Here is a 25387-nt window from a genome sequence, read left to right on the forward strand (position 1 = left end):
ATCTGGTTTTACTCCTTTCCCAGATGTACTAGGCACCATGTGAGCTTGTATTTGAGGATAGCATAAACTGAAGAATCTTCATGGCATCATTTCAGGTCCTCTATGAAGTAGACAATGAGAGAATGTTAGGAGAATAAGACATTGACAAGAGTAGTAATGTCTGTGAAAGGTACAGGGAGAAGCAGGATAGGATGAGGTGAGCCTCAGATGCCCTAGATTTCACAGTCTCCATTAATCTAATAGTAAAATCTGGCACAAAGAGGAGTCCTACATTGGGCAGAAATAGCCAGGCCCTCGTACCCCTGCCATGCTCAGTCATTGGCTGGGTGCTGCCTGGGAAGAGCACGGCCTCAGCTCCAGCCCCAGCAGCTGGATGCCATCTGCTCACAGTCCTCCTTGCAGCTGAAGAACAAGTTCTTTCTTGAAGGGAGAGTCAGGGGGCAAACTTTCATGGCTGTCACCCCAACTCAATAAATCACAGAACTAAGTGGCCCACATGTTCAGAACTTCATCGTAATAGCAATGATAGTGTACTGATCCTCCATTATGTGCTTGACAGTGTTTTAAATAATTTTATTTAAGCCTCCCAACAGCCCTGTGAGTTCATTTTTATTTCCTACATTTTAAAGGTGAGAAAACTTAAGCTCAGAAAGGTTAAGTAACTTGTCCAAATTCAACAGCTAGAAAATGACAGAGCCAAGGAATTTGAATGCACGAGATGAAACTGTACAATCAGTGGAGAGTAGAAACTTGTCTTCTGTTCTCACAAAGGTAGGAGTACATGTGTTCTTCTTAGGCAGAGAATGTAGGTATTTTGTTTTGCTCAGTGTGTGTGTGTTATCTGTGTGTGTGTGGTGGAAGAGGAGGGAGGGTGAAGAACTTTTGGACTAATGATATTAACATGTGACAGAGAACAACATAATCTTATCTGGTTGCAGCAGGACCAGTTTCTTCATGACCACCCACCTTTCCTGCAGGATAGCCTTCTGAAAAACCCAAGCTTATAGTACATTTGCTTCCAGAAAGTAAGAAGAGAAAAATGGTATATAATTTGGGAATGAGTAAGGGATTGCCATTTAAAAGAATGAGAAACGTCATTTTGAAATAAAACTCAAAATTATACCTGTAGAATTAACAATGATAAACACGTTGACAAGAATTACAGCCCAAAACTTAAAAAAAAAAATGGGGGTGGCAAAAGTTTCTTCCTCAGATGCTTACTGAATTTGAATTAGCTGATAAACTCAATTACCTTTTTCCAGTCAGGTGGGGCAGACATCCCTGGATAATAAAGCTGAAAACAATGAGTTTCCATACACCAGCTGGGATCTTTTCCACGGGGCTGGTGGCAAGTACTATTACATTCAATGCTTTCATTTCCTGTCCTGGTGGACAAACCCCATTCTACCTGTGAAGTGTCATTCTTCTTGACCTTTAAAAAGCGATATGAAATGTATAGTACACTTTAAATCTGAGAAGATTGCAGGCAGCTTCTTGAAAATTCCATCTCACTAATCTTGCCAAAGTCTTTTAGATTCCCAACAGTCCTTATCAAACCAGAAACTGGAATGATGGGCCCTTTTATTTCACCCATTCACAGAGCAAACAGAATTAGTTTAAGTTTCTCAAAAGTCCATTGACAAGAGATGAGGGAGGAAATTTCTTTTCATGACACCCAAAGGGGAAATTCAACAGCGCCTCAGAAAACTGATGGTGACCCATGAAAATTTGAAACCCTTCGATCTACTTGTTACATATGGTTCATTCCTCTATTTCAATATTGAGAACCAATAGAGACCAGGATATCTCTGCTGAGGGTTCACTTTATTCCCAGTAGGAAGAAGATCTGATCAAACATATCTGCCAGAGAAGCAGGAGCTGAGGTCCTCAGGGTCTAGGGCTGCCCTGGAGAAGGGGGAGAACATAGGATCGGATGGGCCAATAAGCTTTGAATAATAGCTTTGAGGGTGATGTGAGAGGCAGCCACCAATGTTAGATTGCCATGTGATATTTGGGGCAAACTTACTGTCTTAAGTTTCCTAGATGCTAAAACAAATATCATGCAGTGAATTGGCTTAATAATGGGTAGGCTCACAGTTTCAGAGGCTAGAAGGCTTGCTTCCAGAAGTCATTGGGTTCTTTGGCTTTTCCATACCATGGCAATACCATGATGGTGCCTTCTGTCTCTTTGGGGTTCTCTTGACTTCTGGTTTCTGGCTGTTCCCTGTAGCTTCTCTTTCTGTGTCCAATTTCTTCTGCTTATAAGGACTTCAACCCTATTGGATTAAGGCCCACCTTCATTCAGTTTAGGCACACCTTACCTAGTAACATCTTCAGTTGTCCTATTACAAATGGGTTCATACCCACAGGACCAGCAGTTGGGACCTGAACATGACTTTTGTGGGGGACATGGTTCAACATTTACATTCAATACCTACACTTTCATTTAAAAATTATCTGTGTATCTGAGATTCAAAATTTTTTACTTTGCATTTTTTCTATAGTATCTGTATTTATTTGTGTTTTAGAACCCCAAAAATTTTTGGCACCCCTACTGCAATCACACAACCAAAACTGAAGGATGGAGCCAATGTGTTAATCCACAAGGGACAGATAAAAAGATAGAGTCAAGTCACCAGGCAACAGGGTCAAAATTGGAGATTATAAATCAAAACAAGAGATTTTGAGACGTTAATGAATAGTTGAAACATGCAAAGCATTATGTTAAAGTGTCAGATGAAGGCAGGATAGTTATTGGAAAGAAATATCTAAGAGGTAGGTGCTATTATTACTCCTAAAGCATGGAGAGTCTAGGTAATCTACCCAAGGAAACACAAGCAATGGAATCAAAACCAAAGGAGTCTCTCCCTAGTATCCAAACATCACTATGTATTGGCTCTCTGTTAAAGAGGGTTTTGCTCTTTCACTGACTTATAAAAATCAGTTAAGGACGTCAGAGACAACCCCTATAAAAACAACTTCTCCCTATATCTGTTAGGGATAGATTGGTGGTAAGGAAAATCAGGTTTATCAGATTCTTCTTCAATATTAATTGATTATTAAAAGAAAGGCGTTGTTTTAGGACTAGGAAATTTTAATCATAGTGATATGTGATGTGTTTGTTTAAAAAAACTGACGTTCATCAATATTCTCAAGTTACTTAAAATACCTTGTAAATTTTAGGTGCAACTTATTTCTAAGCTGCTCATAAATTCAGTAAGACACTTGCAGAACAGATGTTGTATATCAAGCATTGCATTAGACATTGGGAATAAAAAGATGCATTATGCACTGTCTCCACCCTTAAAGGGCTTATATTTTTTTCTTGCTGGTTCACATTGAACTAGATTTTTGGTTTGATCCTCCAGATCCCCTTGCCACCCTTTTTGGCTTTGCCTTTTCACTCAAGTTGCCGACCTCTTCTCTCTTCATGTTCTGGGGTCTCTGGCTTAACTTTGGGGCCAGTCTATAGGAGGTTCTGGTGGGAGATTGGAGGCAATGGCTTCACTCCTCTACTTAAGTCCCAGCTCCTGCCATCATCCATCACTATGGCCCTCCCAAGTTCTGACAAATACTCTCTCCCTTTGACCCTTCAAGCCTATGGACAATAACAGTTTCCGATTGCTGCTAATCCCTGGACACTTTACCTTCTCTTGTTGGTAATACTTAATTCTGACTTTTCTAGGTAGCCCTGTCACTTATCTGTCTTCAGTTACCCTTTTGAGTTTATCATTTCTTTCCTGCTGGATGCTGATTGATATAAACATCATAATCTCTTCTCTGGTTACTGCTTTTCAAATTGACCATAAAATCTGATGGCAAAAAAAAAAATGTGAACCAAAGACAAAAACATTGAAGCAATGGAATACACATGGAAGAAAATAAAACTAAAATTACATGCATACTAACTATGCCCCAAGGGGAAAAAAATCATGGTTATTTTATTGTGTTCATATTGCATTAAACAGAATCCATTACAATAGATCTTCTTATATACAAATTATCAATGTAAATACCATATACTTGTTCTGCCATGCAAAGAGCTTCTTTTGTTAAACTACACACTGCACACATTTCTACAAATAAATAGTGTATGTTACATATATATACATATATAATGTGCATATGATATATGTTACATATAAAGAAGAGCTAAGAGAATTAATTAGGTTCCTTAGCAAGGAAAAAAGGAAACTATTTGGGGCAAACGATTACTGCATTTACTTAAAGATTTCTCAGAGGTCCAAAATTATTTTAGGCACCTCTACAGGTATCATTAAGAACAAAGGTGTATGTTACAGGGAGGAAAATTTTACTTTTATAAAAGGAAAAATTTTATAACAATGTGAGGACTAAAGAGAATTTTACAGTTTAGCTATATGTCGTTTGTTCACAAGAACCACTTAATTTTGGCTTTCGGTAGTATAACCTATTTTGGCCCTTAAAAGAAAGTTTCTTGAATTCAATTGCATAATACAAACAGGTTTTTGTTTTACAAATCAAAGCAAGAGATTTTGAGTTGTTAGAATCAACAGATGTTAGTGACTGGCTGAAACATGCAGAGCATTATATTAAAGTGTCTGATGAAGGCAGGATAGTTACCGGAAAAGAAGTATCTAAGAGGTAGGTGCTATTATTACTCCTAAAGCATGGGGAGTCTAGGTAACACAAACAGGTTTATGTAGTTGTTGTTTTAATTTTTTTACGTTTACTATGCAGTCCCTGATATCCTCTCTTAATGCAGGGTTTGCTCTTACTTTGTCTTTTTAACTAGTATGCTAAGAGCTATATTTTAAAGAGCCTTAATGGAAAATGACATCTTGCCAGACATATTTAGTCTTTGCATTTTTTTTGGTGCGTGATACTAGAAAAAAAGTAGCTCACAAAGGTTAATATATGCAAAGCTGTGAGAACACTGCCTGTCACATAGTAAGTGCTATATGTGTTCACTATTAGCATTGCTGTTATTATTACTCTTTTACTTTTATGACATCTTTTCTTTTTTGTATGCTGTATGGTGGGGGTCACATTTCATTCTTTTTCCATGTGAGTTTCCCCTTATTGCAGCACCATTTGCTGAATTTTTGTTTATTTGGATTTTCATTTGTTTGCTTGTTTGTTTATATTTGTTTGTTTGTGAAGTACATGGACCGGGAATCAAATTCGGGTCTCCCTCATGGCGAGAGCTAGACCACTGAACTACCCTTGCACCTCCTTACAATATCTTTTTGTATTATAATTCTAGGGCCAAGTAATTCCTCATTGAGTGATCAGTTATGGTCCACCCACACGACCACCCCATCTCTCACCTTCCCAGTCTTCTCCACTCATACAGTTTGTCCCTTCTGCTGTCACCTGCACACTCATAGAAGTCATGCCTGACCTCGACTTCCACAGAGACCCAGAAGAGATTAAAAAGGAAGAGCAGACATTGCTGAGAAGCCTGTGACCAAGGAAGTTTCAGGGAGAATGGACTGCTCAGCTCCTGACTTTTCTGCTACTCAACATGAGCTGGCAAACTGTGATGAGGAGGGCAGGTGCCTCCAGCAGAACCTATTGAAGAGGGGTTGCAGCTCCACTGCCAAGACCATTAGCAGGTGGGATAACCTCCAAGTCATCTTTTGCTTTCCTTCCATAGACTCTTAAACAAAATATAGACATGAAGGCAATGGAAAATTAACATCAGTTTCTAAAAAAGGGGGAAAGAAGGTCTGACAGTTCATATGGCAGTTAAGGTATATCCTTGGCATGACTCAACAACCAATTAGCAAATACTGTCATCAAGAGCATTAAATTAAATTGCAATGCTAATGTTAAAGATTAGTCTTTCTAAATTCATGTGATAATTAAGTGGAATATTTCCATATTGCACTTTTTATTTCCTCAAAAATATTTTCAATTCTTTGTAAGAGTCTGATAATTTGCTCAAAATTTTCACAGAGCATAAATCTTGTTGGCTTGCATATTAGTTAGGGCTCTCTAGAGGAACAGAATCAACAGGAAACATTCACAAATATAAAATTTTTAAAAGTGTCTCATGTAACCGTGGAACACAGAGTCCAAAATCTGCAGGGCAGGCTGTGAAGTCAGCAATTCCGATGGAGGGTATGGACGAACTTCATAGGAGAGGTTCATTGGCCGAAGCAGGAAGAAGAGATTATCTCTTACGAATCCTCCTTAAAAGACATCAAGTGATTAAATTAAGCATCACTCATTGCAGAAGACACTCCCCTTGGCTGATTACAAATGGAATCAGCTGTGGATGCAGCTGATGTGATCATAATTTAATTCTATGAAATGTTCTCATTGCAACAGACAGGCCAGCACTTGCCCAACCAGGCAAACAGGTACCACCACTTGGCCAAGTTGATGCATGAACCTGACCATGACACTCCATCCCTTGTCAACTTGGCAGCTATACATATCACCTTAAACACTAATTTCTAAATAAAAAACAATAAAACATACATTTTTTCTTTCACCTAACAATACTCAACTGTCCTGCATATAACTGGAAACACGTTAAATCTTTCCAGAATAGGGGGCAAGTTCTTGATTAATGTTCATTCTTAAACTTGATATTTTACAACTTACATAGTATAACATAAACAAAACAGAATTACAGTCCTCATTTCTGTAACTGATCACGTGGTTGTAGTTCATATTTATCACTACCTTCTTCCACTACCCATTCCATGTTCCCTTTACCCTCAGCAAACACTTCAGCTGGCTGTGGTTCTTTGCCAGTGGGGTGAGCCAAACCTTCATTCCTGAAGTTTCAGAGCCATTGGTAGTCCTGCCTGGTTTGGCTTGTGGCAGTTTTCCATTGTTTTTTTTTTTTTTTTTTTTTTTTTTTTTTTTTTTTTTTTAAAGACAGAGAGAAGGAAGGAAGGATAGAAGGAAGAAAGGGAAACATTTTTAAACATTTTCTTGTTTTATTGTATTCTGTTTCTCCGTTTTTGTTACATGGGCTGGGGCCGGGAATCGAACCGAGGTCCTCCGGCATAGCAGGCAAGCACTTTGCCCGCTGAGCCACCGCGGCCCGCCCCTTTCCATTGATTTTAATCACAGGGCATGGTAGTGCTAAAAGATACCCTAGGGGATCTCCTATATTCCAAGAAAACTCTTCTTTACTTCCAATGTGTATTTGCAGTCCTATTTTCCCCTGATAGTTAGGGTCAATCATTCCAGCCAATAATGTAATTCCCTTCTTTGTTGGTTGATCCAGGGGCATGAGGAGCCCAAAGTGACCAGGAGGCAGTCTTAGATTCCTGTTCAATGGAATCATTGTTGTTTCTCTGGGTGGAAACACTCCCCCTTTTGAAACTAAAACCTGTAGACCAGCAGACCTCAGGGTCATAGGGACAGGAAGCAAAACGTTTCCTAGTCAATCACTAAGGGTAACAGTTAGTGGTACCACTCACATTTGCATTTTACAATAGAGTGCTGCTGGGCATGCCCAACTTAATGGGTCAGTGGGTCAGGCAACACCCAGCTCATGATAGGCAACTCAGGTCTCGTGGTAACTTGGTGGCCCATGGTTAAGTGTAGTCTCTACTAAGGCCCAGTAGCAGGCCAAAAGGTGTTTCTCAAAAGGAGAGTAGCTACCTGCAGCAGAAGGTAAGGCCTTGCTCCAAAATCCTAAGGGTCTGCATTGTGATTCTCCTATTGGAGCCTGTCAAAGGCTCCAAACAGTATCTCTATTTGCCACTGACATTTCCAGCACCACTGAAGCTGCTGGATCATAATGCTCAAGAGACAGACGAGCTTGTACAGCAGATTGGACCTGTTGCAGAGGTCTTATTCAGGTCCCCACTCAAAATTAGCAGCTTTTTTGTCACTCGATAAATGGGCTGGAGTAACACACCCAAATGAGAAATATGTTGTCACCAAAATCCAAAGAGACCAAGTAGATGTTGTGCCTCTGTTTTGGTTGTAGGAGGGGCCAGATGTAGCAACTTATTCTTCACCTTAAAAGTAATATCTCAACATGCCCCACTGTTCTAGTTTGCTAGCTGCTGGAATGCAACACACCAGAAACTGATTGGCTTTTAATAAAAGGGGATTTTTTTTTGTTAGTTCTTCAGAAGAAAGGCAGCTAACTTTCCACTGAGGTTCTTTCTTATGTGGGGAGGCACAGGATGGTCTCTGCTGGCCTTCTCTCCAGGCCCCTGGGTTCCAACAACTTTTCCCGGGGTGACTTCTTTCTGCATCTCCAATGGCCTGAGCTGAGCTGCTAGTGCTAAGATGAGGAATGCCGAGCTGCTTAGGCTGTGCTACGTTGAGCTCTCTCATTTAAGCACCATCCAATTAAGTGAAACGCCATTCATGGCAGCAGGCATGCCTCCTAGCCGACTGCAGATGTAATTAGCAACAGATGAGGTTCACGTACCATTGGCTCATGTCCACAGCGACAGAAGTAGGTGCCTTCACCTGGCCAAGTTGACAACTGAATCTAACTACCACACCCACACCACTGGACACCTAGAAATTTCACTGAGGTAGAAGGCCCCTGTATTTTTTTTGGATTTATCTCCCATCCTCTAACATGCAAATGCCTTACCAGTAAGTCTAGAGTAGTGGCTACTTCTTGCTCACTAGGTCCAATCAACATGATATCATCAATATAATGGACCCGTGTGATGTCTTGTGGAAGGAAAAAGTGATCAAGTCCCTCTGGACAAGATTATGACATAGGGCTGGAGATTTGATATACCCCTGAGGTAGGACAGTGAAAGTATATTGCTGACCTTGCCAGCTGAAAGCAAACTGTTTCTGGTGGTCCTTACTAACAGCTATTGAGAAAAAAACATCGCCAGATCAATAGCTGCATACTGGGTACCAGGAGATGTATTATTTGCTCAAGCAATGATACCACATCCGGAACAGCAGATGCGATTGGAGTTACCACCTGGTTGAGTTTACGATAATCCACTGTCATCCTCCAAGACCCATCTGTTTTCCGCACAGGCCAGATAGGAGAGTTGAATGGTGATGTGGTGGGAATCACCACCCCTGCATCCTTCAAGTCCTAAAGAGTGGCAGTAACCTCTGCAATCCCTCCAGGAATCCAGTATTGCTTCTGATTTACTATTTTGCTAGGTAGGGGCAGTTCAAGTGGCTTCCGCTTGGTGTCTCCCACCATAATAGCCCTCACTGCATGAGTTAGAGAGCCAATGTGGGGATTCAGCCAGTTGCTCAATATGTCTATACCAATTATATTCTGGAACTGGGGAAATAACTACAGGATGGGTCTGGGGGCCTACTGGACCCACTGTGAGACAGACCTGAAATAAAACTCCATTGATCACCTGACCTAAATAAGTCCCCACTCTGATTGGTGGACCAGTGACGTTTTGGGTCCCCTGGAATTAATGTCACTTCTGAACCATGTCTAATAATCCCCGAAATATCTGATCATATCTTTTTCCCCAATACAAAGTTACCCTGGTAAAAAGCCATTGGTCTCCTTGGGGAAGACTTGGAGGGAGGTTAACAGTATAAATTTGTGGCAGTGTAACAGGGTTCTCCCACAAAGGGACCTGGCCGCCCCTTCATTCAAGGGGCTCTGGGCTGTAAACTGTCTTAAGTCTGGAAATTGATTAAGGGGCTGTGACTCTGTGTTTTTGTAATTCAGGTTAGACTTCTGTTTACTTGACCTAGAACTCTTGTTTATACAGATTGAACAAGAATTTAGTAGACTGCCCATCTATTGTATTTCTAGCCAATGCCACAAATCTCTGTGGCTCATATAATTTTGACTCCTGCTTTGAGTTTGCTGTCTATTATAATAGCCACATCTACCCTGTCTTTGGCAATTAAGCACTGCTACCTGGCTTCTGCCAACTCGGGATCCATCATCCCCATTGTGTTTAAGGATTCCAGCTCAGTGACAGCAGTTCCTATAGTAATATCTGACCTACAGAGAAGTGCAACTACAGAGCTCTTCAGGTATGATGGTGCTAGTGTCACAAATTTATTTCTCACTATTCTGGTAAAAGATACATCCTCCAGACATTCCTGGGGTGTAAGAGCAGGTTTTGCATGATATATCCACTCTAACATCCCAATCTCTCTAAGCCTCTGGATCCTCTCATCTCCATTATACCAGGGCAGTTCTGCATTTCAACCTCAGGTAATGTCAGCCCCCTTTTGATCCATGTTTCAACTAACCATCCAAACAAACTGTCAATACCTTTTCTAACCACTTGAGCTATAACACTGAATGCAAAATCTCTGCTTAGTGGGTCCATATCAATAAATTCAGCCTGATCCAGCCTTATATTCCTCCCACCATTATCCCACACCCTTAAAATCCATTGCCACACATATTCCCCTGATTTTTGTCTGTATAAATTGGAAAACTCACGCAGTTCTTTTGGAGTATAACATACCTCCTCATGCGTGATGCTTTGTACCTCATCTTTAGGGACATGTTGGGACTTTAATTATAGGTCTGGAAGAAATGAGGGGTGGTGGGGGTGGGTCATGAAAGAATTAGAAATATCTTCCAAGTCACTTGCTTCAGGGTATTCATTTGCAGTTTCATCTGGTGAAACAGGATTAATCACTCTAGGGCTAATCCCTTCAGGAGGAGATTGGGTGGCCAACTCCTCAAGGTAGGCTGGAGGTGGGGTGGCTATGTCCTCAGTACAGACTATTACAGGGTTATCTAGAGAAGACTCAACATGGCCTAGGGTTTCAACCTCGCCCCCAACATCATTATGAAACCATTTGTCACCATCCCATTTTTCAGGGTCCCACTCCTTTCCAATCAATGCCCTCACTTTAATGGCAGACACCATGCAACATTGAGATTTCAGTTTACATTGTAAAGTTGCTACTCTAACAATAAGATTCTGAGTCTGATCTTCAGAGATCACAAGTCTATGGCTACAGGAAATAAGATTTTCCTTCAGGATATTCATGGAAACTTCTACATCTGTCAGATGGTGCTTAAGCTTCTTGTTTGAAGCCTTAAGCCCATCCCTTTCACACCTTAATGTATCCAGTGTATTTAACAACAACCAGCAACATCTCCATACTTCTGATTTCCACAGAATTCCATAAAGGTGTCAAAAACATTATCCCCCAGAGCCTGGCTTCATACAATTGAAGCATTAGGGAAATCGAATGGTACTATTTTGACTATCTCTTTTGCCAACTCACTCCATGGATTGGGAGTGTCATTCTGATTGTGGGAATCAGAGTCCTTAGTGCCTTTGAGTCCAGTCAGAGTATAAAACTATTCAAAAAAACCCATTTTTAAGATTCTGTTTCTTAAGAACCACTCCTCATAACAAGTTATATTAGTTAGGGTCTCTAGAGAAACAGAATCAACAGGGAACAATCGCAAATATAAAATTTATAAAAGTGTCTCACAATAACCATGGGAACACACAGTCCAAAATCTACAGGGCAGGCTGTGAAGTTGACGATTCCAGTGGAAGGTCTGGATGAACTCCACAGGAGAGGCTCACTGGCCAAAGCAGGAAGAAGAGACTGTCTCTTCTGAATCTTCCTTAAAAGGCTTCCAGCAATTAGATTAAGCATCACTCATTAGAAGATACTCCCTTGGCTGATTACAAATGGAATAAGCTGTGGATGCAGCTGACATGATCATGATCTAATTCTATGAAATGTCCTCATTGCAACAGACAGGCCAGCACTTGTCCAACCAGATAAACAGGTACCACCACTTGGCCAAGTTGATGCATGAACCTGACCTTGACAGCTTGTTTTTACTTTTGTTTCCAGTAAAAATGTAACTAATATCAGTTCATCATTATAGTTATATGTTACATTTATAACTCATTACAATAAATATCTATAAATTTTCTAAGTAGAAGAATAACAAGGAAAGTCATTTTTTTTCAACATCATAGAAAGATTGCCTCTTTTCAGAAACTGAGCCACATTTTTTACTGGTTTAAAAGCAAAATAAAATGTAATTGCTTTTTTTTGAGCTGACTCTAACAAGGAAATATGTCCCTTGTTTAAATCTGATGAAAAAAATTCACCAAGCTTCTAGATAGTTCATACAAACAATCCAAACACATGGAGCCCAGAACAGGAACAAGGGCTTGTAATTCAGTATAGTTTAATGTAATATCCAGATATATCCCAGAGTATATTGGGCAGATAATTAAAAAGTATTGGCAAAGTACCTCACAGCTGGAGAAAAAAAATATGTAACTACTAAACTTTCCCACCTGGGAAACCCCTGATACTCTCTTAAACACTAAGGACTTCTAAGTTAATAGGCCAAGTCCTAGATCTTGAAGCTTGCTCTTATGAAACTTATTTCTGTAGTGGAGAAGCTAAGCCTAGCTACAATTATGCCTACAAGTTACCTCCAGAGAATCTCGTTTGTTGCTCAGATGTGGCCTCAATCTTGGTAACCTCAACTCTGCAAGTAAAACCATTACCCTCTCCCTTATATATGACATCCAGGGGTGTAAGCCTCTCTGGCAACATGGGACATGACTCCCAGGGATGAGCCTGGCCCTGGCACCATGGGATCAACAATGCCTTCCTGACCAAAAGGGAAAGAAAAAATGTAGCAAAATAGGGTTATCAGTGACTAAGAGAGTTCAAATAGAGTTGAGAGGTTATTCAGAGGCTACCTTTATTCAAGCTTCAGCTAGTTATTGCTAATTGCCACGGTTTGCCAACTCCCAACTAACTTATTCCTGTTAACCCTAAAGAATACCTAGGGTTCTGTCTAAGAGCCTTCAAAGATTGCATGCACTAAGTTTATTTTTCAGAAACCTTAAACCTTCAGATGGTTCCTAGGCCAGGTAAATCCTGAAAACCAGAGGTGCCAGTCTCTCATGAACATCAACCAATTCCATCCCCCTATCCCATATTGTCAACACCCTTTTTCAACATGAAAAAAGTTAGAATGGGCATAGCTCAAATATACCTAAAGATTGGGAGAACAATTAAAGGAGAAGAAGGAATTATGACAGAGAAGTTAGGATTTAACAAATGTTGTATGACTGCTGAATCATTATATTGATATTTCTTTTCATCTCCAGTGTCTTGGATCAGCTAGAAGGAAAAACCTGAAATTGTGGAACTGTAACCTATACCAAACTTTGAAATCTGTTCTAGAACTACTTGTTAGAAAGTACTTTCAAATGTATTACTTTTTTGTATATATGTTATATTCCACAATAAAGAATGCCAAAAACAACATTTTACCAAGCAGCAAGAAACCCCTGCAAGAGTGAACGCATACATCAATTCACTTGGATGCAATTGAACAAATATTTATTGATCATTTATTAAGCACGACTGTAGGCACTGTAAATTCAGAGACGACAAAGGTCTCTGTCATTAAGAAGCACAAAATTACTCCCCGAGACAGCAAGCAGAGCAGACATTGCTGCACAATGTGAGGAATTCTGTAGATGGAGCCCTGTCAGAGTGGCCGAGGTGGCTGTGGTTCCTTCTGAAGGGGGTTTGCTCTTATTTATTATGTCCTTGTCCTCTGGTAGACTGTATGCTGCTGGAAAACAAGATCCATGTCTTATGTGTTGTTTTCTCCTTACCAAAAGTACAGGGTTCAAATTAACTTTTTAGGGAACGGGGAGAGAGAGGAGAAACAAAAAGGAATGTGAGTAGAAGAGGTGATTCTTGAGCCAAATATTAAAGGATGAATGTAATTTTCTAAATTGGGAAAGGAAGAGGGAATGATTACTCTGCCTAGAATGGGAGAAATGTCAGCAAGATTTCGTAGAAATCCTTTAAGCCAAGCCTTGAAGACTGCCAGAATTTGCCACTTAGAGAAAGAGAAAAAAGGTAAGGCATCACAGGAGAGCAAGAAAGACTAATAAAGAAATAAAAGTACTTGGCAATTGAATTTATCTGAAGTATAGGCTAGATAGGGAGGACCAATGTGAGATGAGGCTGGACAGGATGATTGGCCCAGATCATTGAAGGCTTTGAATGGTAGATCAGGAAGGTAGTTCACATGTTAGAAACAATTGATCGGGTCTGTGGTTTAGAGATGGAGAGCTGGAGGGGAAAGAGGGAAGAGTGAATTAATTAGGAGATTAACTGGAATCTATCACAATGGTTCAGACAGGAGGTGGTGAAGATCTAGACTAGGGTTGATGGCCATTGGGATGAAGAGTTAAGCATCAGAATTACTCTCTAGAAATGATTGACCATGGAAGAGGCTGGATTCAACAATAACATGAAAGTGTAAGCCTGTGAAGGGAAAATGGCTGCACAATTGCATAACTACCATCAGGAGGAAGAGTTGATTACAGAGTAGGGGAGACATAATGATTTTGATTTTAGATTTGTGAAGTATAAGAAAACCAGTGTGTGTTGCACTGATGAGGAAAGATCTAAAAAAGAAAGTTGCATAACCTGGCATAGGTTTTTAGTATCATCTGCACTCTGCCCTCTCTTCTTCCCACCCCCCCGCCAAGCTGTGTAAGCCATATCATATCAGAGCAGACGTCCAATGTCCTGGCACTGTTTCCAGCCTCAGTCTTAAACCACTAATTGCTCCTGCCTTCCTTATTTGTGATCTTGTTAAATGTGATCTTACTTTGACTTTCTCTCCAAAAGGATAGGCTTAGTCATGGTATAACAGTCCCCTAATCTCAATGGCTAAGAACAAGATAGGCTCACTTCTTATCCACACTACACGTCTATCGCAGGTAGCTAGGGACATTCTATGGTGCCACTGCCCTCCCACTGGGTTGAAGCTGATGGAATCAACATTAATACTCATCTGGGCAGAGGGAAAAGAGAACATAGCAAAGTGTACAGTGGTATTTAAAACTCCCATTCCAGAGAGCACCGGGGGAGAATTCTGATACTTAAGGTAGATATTTCTCCTTCGAGGAGATGGAGCTTTATTTCCCATCTCTTAAGTGTGGGTTGTGCTTAATGACTTACTTATAAATAGTGGAGCAAGGGAAATGGAAGAAAAAGTAACTTTATAGGGGAAAACCCAGCAAACACTATATCGACCAGGTGATCGAGGTTAACATTAGAGTGATATCATGTTGACTGCATGTACCCTTGATAAAATCTAATGAGAATGGCACTTTACCTCTGTGGCCTTTCTCCCCAGACCCAGAACTCCTTCTATCATGAGAAAAACATCAGACAAATTCCAATTGAAGTACTTTCTACAAAACACCTGACCAGTACTCCTCAAAACTGTCAAGGTCATCAAAAATAAGGGACGTCTGAGAAACTGTCATAAACCAGAGGAGGGTAAGGAGATGTGATAACTAAATGTAATGAATTTAATGTCCTGGATGGGACCTGGAATAGAAAAAGGACACTGGGAAAAACTAGTGGAATTCAAATAAAGCATAGACCTTATTTCACAGGAATGCACCAGTATTGGTTCTTTCATTGTAACAAAGGAACTGTGGCAATGTAAGATATTAACAATAGGGGAAGCTGATATATAGAAACTCAGGGTATTATCTTTGCAAGTTTTCTGTAAATCTAAAATTACTCTTAAGTAAAAAGTTAATTTTTTAAAAAAAGAGGCACATCATTTCCATTCTAACCAAGAACTCAGAACTATTTGCTTACATCAGATTCCACCTCTCAGATACTCTGTCTAATTATGAGATTTCTAAAATATATGAAATGGGTATTTAGCTAATGAAATAGCCTGTGGTTGGGAGTAACCAAAAACCAAATAAGTCTATCAACTGCAGTCAGAGGGAAAAATAATTCAAATGAAATGGTGTATGCCAGTGTTCTGTAAAACAAAGCAAAACAGCAAAGAGAAACAATAACTATTCAGAAATGTCACCTCCACTCTCATTTCATTGGCTAACCCTAGTCCATGGCCACATCTAACTCAAATGCATGGGAAAGTGCAGTCCTATCACATGCCCAGATATTTGGGAATATGCTGCCCTATACCGTTTGGATCTGAAGCATAGTTCCACTCCCCAGACACCAATGACTTTGTGTTCCTCATTGGCTGACTTCGATTATTTTTTATCTCCTTACCCTGGATGAGTATCTTCCATGGCCCAGACTGGGCCCTTAAACAAAGCCCTTTCCTGTGTATAGTCCTCCTGCCAAGTCTGCTTGGCCCCAGGAGAAGTTCTGGTTAGAGATAACATATATGTTGTGTGTTAGTTAGATTCAGTTGTCAACTTGGCCAGGTGAGAATACCTAGTTCTGTTGCTGCAGACACAAGCCAATGGTACGTGAACCTCATCTGTTGCTAATTATATCTGCAGTCAGCTAAGAGGCGTGTCTGCTGCAATGAGTGACGTTTGACTTAATTGACTGGTGCTTAAATGAGAGAACGCAATGTAGCACAGCCTAGCAGCTCAGCATTCCTCATCTCAGAACTAGCAGCTCAGCCCAGGCCTTTGGAGATGCAGAAAGAAGTCACCCCGGGGAAGGTTGTTGGAACCCAGGGGCCTGGAGAGAAGACCAGCAGAGACCATCTTGTGCCTTCCACGTAAGAAAGAACCTCAGTGGAAAGTTAGCTGCCTTTCCTCTGAAGAACCAACAAAATGAATCCCCTTTTATTAAAAGCCAATCCGTCTCTGGTGTGTTGCATTCCGGCAGCTAGCAAACTAGAACAGGTTGCAACATGAAAGGTGTCTGCAACAGAATTTAGTGGAATTGAGGAAATTCCAGTGCAGTGAGGAAACTGGATTGGTTCAACTAGAAGTCTTGTGTAAAGAAATGGTAGGAAATAAGGTTGGAGAAGCAGAAAGTGGTGTTGGATTTTGAAGGAACGTGTGTGCTCAGCAGAGGAGTTTGCACTTTGCTTGACAGAGAGAATCCACTGAACAGTGTTATGTGGACATTGTCGTGTTCTAGGAAGATGAATCTGATAACAGTGCTCAGAAAGGATTGCAGCATACTCTCCGTTTAGCAATCATAGTCTGAGAGATTTAACCCATAGTCATTTAAATTATCATGAGAAGTCTGGAATTGAAAACAATTTTTGAAAGTTCAAGGATGTAAGTGAGGTGGAAGCTATCAGTTTTAACTCTAAAACGTATTTATCCATTATATACTAACCTGCTTAGGATATGGGAAAAAAAATACAATTTCCCAAAGGCATAAGTTTAGATACTTTGTCTCTAAATAAACTACTCCAGGCTAATTATTTTCTTTCTTTCCTATCTTACTTTTTCTGAAGCCTTTTATACTCCCTATTTCCAGTTCTATTCCTCTCAAAGTAACCTGCATCTTGGAATAGCTCACAGGGTCACTTCTGCCTTCGATGAATTGGCAACTGGGCTAAGAGCCAAGACCATGCAATTTGGCGTTTATGAATGGCCTTGTTGCATTTGCTGGGCTAAATTGCCAGTTTATGGGGCTGGCCTGCCCCAGTGTGTTCTTGCTATCCCCCTGGGAGAGAATTGTGCTTTCTAGTGTTGGTTCTGTAATCAGTGTCATTATATTCTCATTTCCCAGAATGCTGCAACTGATTGGAATTTCTTTCATGAAAGAAAGTCATTGGCTTGGTTTCTTTGCCATAAGGGTGCATTGAGTTCCATAGCAAATCTTATAAATGATGAATAGAAACTAGTTAATCAAGTGACAAGTGTTCAGGGGAAGAGTGGCGATTGCCTTTGTGTCTTCCTTCTAGGTACTTCGATAAAACATCTGTGACTTGCGCTCAGCCAGGCTGTCAACTGATTTGCCTCCTCTTTGCTGAAAAAGCATCTGATAATTTCATGACCTGCTTTTCAAGAAACATCTATATTATTGTTACTCCTTTATGAAGATTTTTATAGTGTCTTTAGGCCAATTTGCTAATGGAGAACATTATCATCTGTGGTGATCAGATATGGTGCATAATGCCAGGGTAAAGAAAGAAGGAAACATTGACAGTTTCCTGCTAAGTTTCCAAATTTCTATTATTTTTCTTTGCTTTGTTTCAGAAACATTAGCATTAATATTCAATCTGATTCCTTTCATTAGAAGAAAACGAATTTAGTTGGTATTTGATCTGGTGATAGGCTATTTCATCAGCTAAATACAATTTTCATTAATTTTAGTGACCTTATAATTATACTGGATGAATCTGGTGTGTACAGGTAATTTAATCCTGTAAATGATTCAGCTTAATCATTTATGTTTGCACTACAGATAGACAACACAACCCTAATGTGTCTAACTATGTAAATTTAGATCAAAAACAATATCTATTACTGGCTAATGTCATTTCTCTCTAGTGTGTCCTTAGAGTAACCAGAGGATACCTCTGTGTAGGGAGGATCTGACACCAGAATGGGGGCCTTTCCTGCACACTTGTGGAAGTGGAATAGATAAGAAGACCTTAAGACAAAACCTATTAGGCACCCAGAGAATTTGATGGGCCAGATTCCTGAGGGTTCTCTTGTCATTTCTTTTTATAAAAGGAAAGAATTTTAGATTCATTACATGCATGTGTTTAAAATACAAATAATTCCTTGCCCTAGTGGAAGAAATGATTGTTCTAAACGATGCTTAAATTGTACAGCTAAAACCTTATTTCCTCTAGTGCTCTATTGTTTAAAAATATCAGAATGACTGCTACACAGAAGAGCATGGAAGAATCTCACAAATATAATATTGATTGAAAGAATCCAAACCCAAAATATTGTATATTATAAGATTCTATTTATGCAAATTTTTTAAATGGGCAAAATTAATTAATGGTGCTAGAACATAAGAGAGTGGCTCTTGTTGAGGATAGTAATGGATGGGAGGGGTATGAGTGGGACATCTGGGGTGCTGAAAATGTTTTCATTTTATTGCAGGTGGTTATCACATGAGTGTATTCACTTTGAATTAAGTAATTATGATCTGTGTACCTTTTCTTGTAGTTTGTATTTCAATTTTAAAAGCCTAAAAAATGAAATAAAATAACTCCCTCTCCCCCTAAATACCAAAAGACTGATTTCATTTAACTCTCTCGCAACTGTCTATGAAGAAGGCAAGATGGGGCTTTGAAAACCCCCATTCCACTGAGGCCGGGTAGGGTTTGCAGAATTGCTTTGCAGAACTCAGGGCCCTACCTAGCCCAGGATGATCTCATCTTGATCCTTACCTTCATTACATCTGCAAAGACCCTGTTTCCAAATGATGTCACAATCTGAAGTTCTAGAGGACAGGGACTTTAAGGGGGTACTAGTCAACCCACTACAAGCAAGATAAGTCCAATGTGCTTTCAAACTGCATATTTCATGTTTTAGCTTTCTTCCTGTCCATCAAATTGGACAGGAAGAATTTCTGTCATTTTCAACTCAATGAAAATGACCTGGCTGGCCTGGTCTTGTGACTCAGGACAGTGCACTTTCTAACTTCTGCACCAAACTTCTTTGCTGTTGGGGTTTACTGATTGTCATGTGCCAAGAAAAATAGGAGGAAATGGAGGCTAAACCAAGAAGCCCTCCTGAAAGTCAAATCTAATATAGAGGGGGAACAAAAGGCATGCAGGATTGAACAACTTGATGGACAGGAAGAAAGCTAAAACATGAAATATGCAGTTTGAAAGCCTATTGGACTTATCTTGCTTGTAGTGGGTTGAATAGTACCCCCTTAAAGTCCCTGTCCTCTAGAACTTCAGATTGTGACATCATTTGGAAACAGGGTCTTTGCAGATGTAATGAAGGTAAGGATCAAGATGAGATCATCCTGGGCTAGGTAGGGCCCTGAGTCCAATGAGAGCGTCCTGATAAGGGTTAGAAAAGGATACACAGAGACACAGAGAGGAAAGAGATATGAAGGTAGGAGCAGAGATTTGAATGAAGTGTTTACAAGTCAAGGAATGCCAAGGATTTTCAGCACCTAACCAGGGGCTACAAAGGCATGAAATAATTTCTCCTACAAAGCCTCCAGAAGGAACCAACCCTGCCGACAGTTTGATTTTGAATTTTTGGCCTCCAGAACTGTAAGATAATAAATTCCTCTTCTTTTAAGCCACCCAGTTCTTGATGATTTGTTACAGCAGTTCAAGCAAACTAAAACACTACTCTTCGACTATACATTACTCTTTATATCAGAGTATTTAGTGAATTTTGATGTTGTCTTAGCTGAAGATGTTCTTAAGTATATGGGGAAGAAGAACTAAAAGAAAGATTATTTCAAGGAGATGTTTTCCACTTTGGAGTTGTGTGAAAGATATTTTTCTCTTTGAGGCTAAGTCTCTGTAACAGAGCCTGTTGCAATTCTCAGCTATGATTATTACATGCTATTTCAGTTTCCTAAAGCTGTTGGAATGCAATATATCAGAAATGGATTGGCTTTTATAAAGGGGATTTATTAAGTTACAAGTTACAATTCTAAAGCCTTGAAAATGTCCAAATTAAGGCAAGAAGAAGAGCAAACTTTCCATCAAGAAAGGCCAATCCATTCCAGAGCTTCTCCATCACATGGGAAGGCAGATGGAGATGTCTACTGTCCTTCTCTCCAAGCCTCTTATTTCAAACAGCTCTCTCAACATCTCCAAGCATCTGTGTCTGAGCTTTCTTTATGTTTTCTGCTTCTTATTTTCTTCACACAGGGCTCTAGTAAAATGATTAAGACCCACCTTGAATTGGGTGGATCACCTCTCCATGGAAATAATGTAATCAAAAGGTTCCACCTAAATATGGACCCAATTGTTGCCACATCTCCATGGAAACAACTTAATCAAAAAATCCTATTCATAATAAGTCTGCACCCACAAGAATGGATTAGAAGAACATGGCTTTTCTGAGGCATATAATAGTTTCAACCAGCACACATGCCAATGAGTGTTTCTTGTGAACACTCCCTTGGAGATAACCCTACTTTTTCTTTTCTAAGAACATGCATGCCAAGTCTATCACTGTTTTTCTCTACTCCTGTACTGGCTGGCCACAAATATGGACATCAAAATACATTTTTTCTATTGACTTATGACTGAAATACAAATTAAGGTAGGAAGGTTTTCTTCATTGTTCATTTAATCAAATAAAGGGAATGAACTAGCTCTCTTATACTTCAATGTTATGTTTTTGTTTCTTAAAACTTAAAGGTCTTTCAGTTAAACATATTGGGTTAAAGCCATCGTTCCCTTCTAAAACACCAGTAAAATGTCAATCGATATAAATACAAGGAAATGAATGAATGAATGGTATAAACCCACAAAGACAAAGAGAATAGTATCAATGATACTATTCAGAATCAATGATACTATTCTGAACTGAAATACAAGAACTCAACTGAAAACAAGAGAATATCAACACATTTTTGGAAGATGAAAGAACATCAGTGGTTGGGAACTGATCAAGCAGAACAAAGAAAGTAGATACCCAAGTGCCAGCAGAGTGGGGGTACAAACAAGAAGCATATCAATTCACACTACTTCACTTCAGGAGGGTCAGAAATTGGAGGCACTGGTTACCTCAGATGGTAGGGGTGGCTAGATGGTGAAGGAGAAAACAGGAAGACTGATTGAAAATATGTATAAGGAATATTTGGTAGATCCTTCCCCACTCACTCCATTCTTTGTCTCCTCCATTAAACCACGCAGCCTGGAGAAGAGTAATTTATTCTGCAGAGAAATTGAAGTAGAGAGGCATTGGTGAGATAAACAGAGGGTCAGGGTGAGGATACCTGCTAAAAAGAGTGAAAATAAGTAAAATCCTGTCTTCTGAATGGTACTCTCCCTTCCCTCTTTCCAGTTGCTTTCCCTCAGTTGGCTTTGAAAGTGCAAAGAAGAGAGAGATGTATCAGATGGCCCAATCGCTCTATGGTAAAGCCCATCAGATGCCTGTTCACAAATCTAGGGCTTCCTATCAGCTTTTTAATGCCTCACCATTACATATTTGTGATAGTTATGAACAGTATTTAACATGAAAGGCAAGGACAAAAGCAAATAAAAATAATATTTAAGTGAACAAGAGATGATGTTAGAAGGAAATAAAGAACTGTAACATTACAGACATAAAAGAAGATTTCAAATCCATGAAACAAGAACAGTATGCTGCATATATAAACCTTCAGAGAACAGGAAAGAGCTTTTAAATTTTACAAATATAATAGTAGAAATGCAAATTCAAAAGAACATTTAGATGCCATTTCTGGCACCTTGCTGGTCCGGGTTGGGGTGGGCTAGGTGGCGGTTAGAGGGCATACCACGCAGCCTCCATGGCTGCCAACCCTGGGTGAGCTCTCCATATATGGGCAGACTGGCGTGGTGCTCTGATTGTAGCTGTGTTAACTTGTTAGGTAGGATGCTGTCTCTTAATACTTAAGGCTCTCCAGCACAGATAATGGCGACTTTGACCTTCAGTTTAAGAAAAGCTCTCCTATGATTCCTTAAAAGCCACTGTGCTTGCCACTGTGCTGCTTTTGACTGGCACCTTTCTCAATATCAAAGGCTCCCTCCTACTGGCTGGTTACATCAGTAAAGCAGGGGGAGGGGGGGGTCACAGATCAGAACTTTCCTGTGCTGATCATTGGCATCCTGGGGTTCCTCCTGGGTTTTTACCACCTGTGCATCGCCTACTATGCATCCAAAGGCTGCCGGGGTTAATCCTATGATGACATTCCAGACTTTGATGACTAGCATCCACCTAAGTCCAGAGACATTTACAGATGGGACTGAGCCCAGCTTTAAAACAGTGGGCAGACACAGGCCAGGGACTAAGGATTCTGCAGTGTGCAGATGTTTAACAAAATTCTGTCCAGATTTTATGGGCCCATCCCAAAGATGTTAACTGGGCTTACAATTAGCTCACTAGGGCATACTTTGAAATTTTTCAGCTCCTGGCTCTGGTGAAGTCTCCTGATGAGCTTTTCCACTTGAATTGCATCATGGAAAAATAGCAATGTTAACTGTATAGGGAAGCAGGAAGTTATTCTGTAGCAGGAAGTGTTTCTACCACCACCCATCTTAGAGTTGTGTTTCTTTTAAGTAGTCTTCATCATCAAACTGTCCTTGTAAGAAATGGAAAAATGCATTATGCATCATTTCTTATTACTACATAGCTTATTTTGAAAATATCTAAGTATCTTATCTCCTGCAATTATTTCTAACTTTGTATTCCAGGAAAGACCTTGGTAAAATCAAATATTAATGTGGGTGCACCTGTATCTATTTACTTAATTTCTTAGTGACAGCAACCAGGACATTTTAAAACCTCAGAGCAGGTTTTCTCAATGTAAACACACTTTCTCCTTTTACCCGTCCTTGACCAATTCTGATATGGTTCACCAATAGGGTGGCCAGCTACAATTTGAGTCATTCTGTCCTTTTGTAGATCAAGATGTTCTTTATATTATGCCTTTAAGGATTGTATTTTTTATTATTTCCTAATGAAAAATGTAGATAAGTAGTTTCTTCAAGATTTAACTCATTGTTAACACCTTGTATTATTATGGCCTTCTGCTGAATATCAAAAAAATAGGTCTCAATCATTAGAGGACTAAACTGGCTTAGTGTGATTCTGTTACCTGGCTTGCAAAAAGTGACTTGTATTCAAAAAGAATTAAAATGGCAAAATCCAAAAAAAAAAAAAAAAAAAAAGAACTTTTAGCTCATACCAGAATAAAGATATAATGAAAACTATCACTAAATCCAAGCCAGAGTAGAAAAGGAAACATCTAAGTCATTGAACCCGTAGATTCAGGCAAGTCAACCTCTACCAGCTGCCTGATCTCAAATGTAGTAGAATTGATCAGAGAACTACTGAAAAATTTGAGAAGCAGGCTGGTGATACAGAAATGCTCCTTTAAACACAACTGGATCAGGAACAGGGGATCATCTCTGATATCTCCTTATAGAACTTTGAAACTAGCAAGTCCTAAGTGGCCACCATTGATGCCACATAACTTGTTTCTTAATGCTTCTGTAACAAATTACCACAAATTAACAAATGAAATTCACAACATGAATTTATCTTAAATTTGCCCAATATGGGTCTCCCTGAACTAAAATCAAGGCTGCATTCTAGGATCAACCATAGAATCTGATTCCTTCAGCCTTCAGCTTCTCAATTCCTTATGGTTGTAAGAGTGTGTCCCCACTTCCTTGCTGGCCATCAGCTAAAGGCCATTCCCACCTTCTAGAGTCTACCTGCATTTTTTGATGTGTGGTTCCCTTCCTCCATCTTCAAAGATAGCACTGGCAAGTTGAGTCCTTCTCATGCTTCAAATCTCTCCTTCCTCTTCTTCCATGGTTGCAACTGGGAAAAGTTCTCCGCCCTTAAAGGCTTACATGATTAGATTATGCTCACCCAGATAGTCCAGGATAAACTTTCTTCTCAAGATCATAACTTCGATCACATTTGAAAAGTCCCTTTTGCCATATAAGATAACATATTCTCAGGCTTTAGGGACTAAGGCATAGATATCTTTGGAGGACCAGTATATAATTTTAAACTATAGAAATAAATTCCCGAAGAGAAATTAAAAAGGATTCTGAATCAAAATCTTTTACCTAAAGAGACTTCTCCTTTATCAAAAAATACATATCACTTATCTAAGTCTGACTGTACTGATTATTGATATAGTACTGATGATTTTGAGGCCATAACTCAAAGAATAAGCAGAACTGTGAGCATGCCCTTTGGCTAATACTTTGGAATTGAAACTTGATGTCAGTGTTAAAAGCACACACACACACACATACACATTCCACTGAACCCTACAGTCATAGAAGGTATAAAGAAATCATTTTTAAATGTACATTTCAAATGTACATTCACAAAAACTGCTAAAACCTAGACACACTGTCATTTTTATGAGTTTCAGTAGACAACATGCTTAAGCTAGATGTTACTGGAGATGGAATCACCATGAGAATGGCAAATGCCCACGGGATGGCACAGCTTGAAGCCCCTGATTGCATTTTGCCACCAACTCATCCAGTTGATAGGGTGCTATGCCTGCTCCTCCAGGGGAATTGGTGTTTTTCCCATGGGTCAAATGGAGACTGGTGTTCTAAGAGTGGATAGGATGGTTCAGTCAGCATAATGATGGATATAAAATCTGTCAAATTCTTTACTCTAAGCAAAGTTCTGCCTCATTACAAGATGAGCTTCAACATCAAAAACATATCTGTCTAAGATGCTTGCCACAGTAAGAATGACTCCACATCATGAGGGGCCAGCTTCACTGTGCAGAGGATAACCTTGAACCATTCAGGCCAAATTTGTGCTGAATTCTCATACTGCTCAGTTGTTTGCAAGGAAACGTTTGATCTAGCAAGAAGTTAAAAGAGGCCTCAAAGTCTTGAGATCTGATTATGATGCCATTATTGACATGTGCAGTAGATTGCATTATGTATTCCAACAAAGAAATGTTCTTAATGTTAATCCATGGGTGTGAGTGAACTCATTTGTAAATTGGACCCTGTGAAGATGCATCATCAGTTAAGGGCTGGACATCATTTTTGAACAGGATCTTTGAA

At 39.7% G+C, this 25387-nt stretch overlaps 1 long non-coding RNA gene across 2 annotated transcripts in view; it reads left to right on the forward strand.

The window, feature by feature from the left end:
* Positions 1-128: 128 nt before the first annotated feature.
* The window catches only part of LOC143662722 (uncharacterized), a 66833-nt gene continuing 41574 nt past the window's right edge, over positions 129-25387 (forward strand). The window contains exons 1-4 of one of the 2 annotated variants that reach the window (XR_013165570.1): positions 129-196; positions 681-771; positions 5398-5597; positions 15098-15243. This is a non-coding gene — a long non-coding RNA (uncharacterized LOC143662722). Of the gene's footprint in view, positions 197-680; positions 772-5397; positions 5598-15097; positions 15425-25387 lie in introns of those variants that run through there. The other variant, XR_013165569.1, reaches the window with a different exon arrangement.

This window comes from Tamandua tetradactyla, chromosome 2, assembly GCF_023851605.1.
Source record: "Tamandua tetradactyla isolate mTamTet1 chromosome 2, mTamTet1.pri, whole genome shotgun sequence".
NCBI classification, from domain to species: domain Eukaryota; kingdom Metazoa; phylum Chordata; class Mammalia; order Pilosa; family Myrmecophagidae; genus Tamandua; species Tamandua tetradactyla.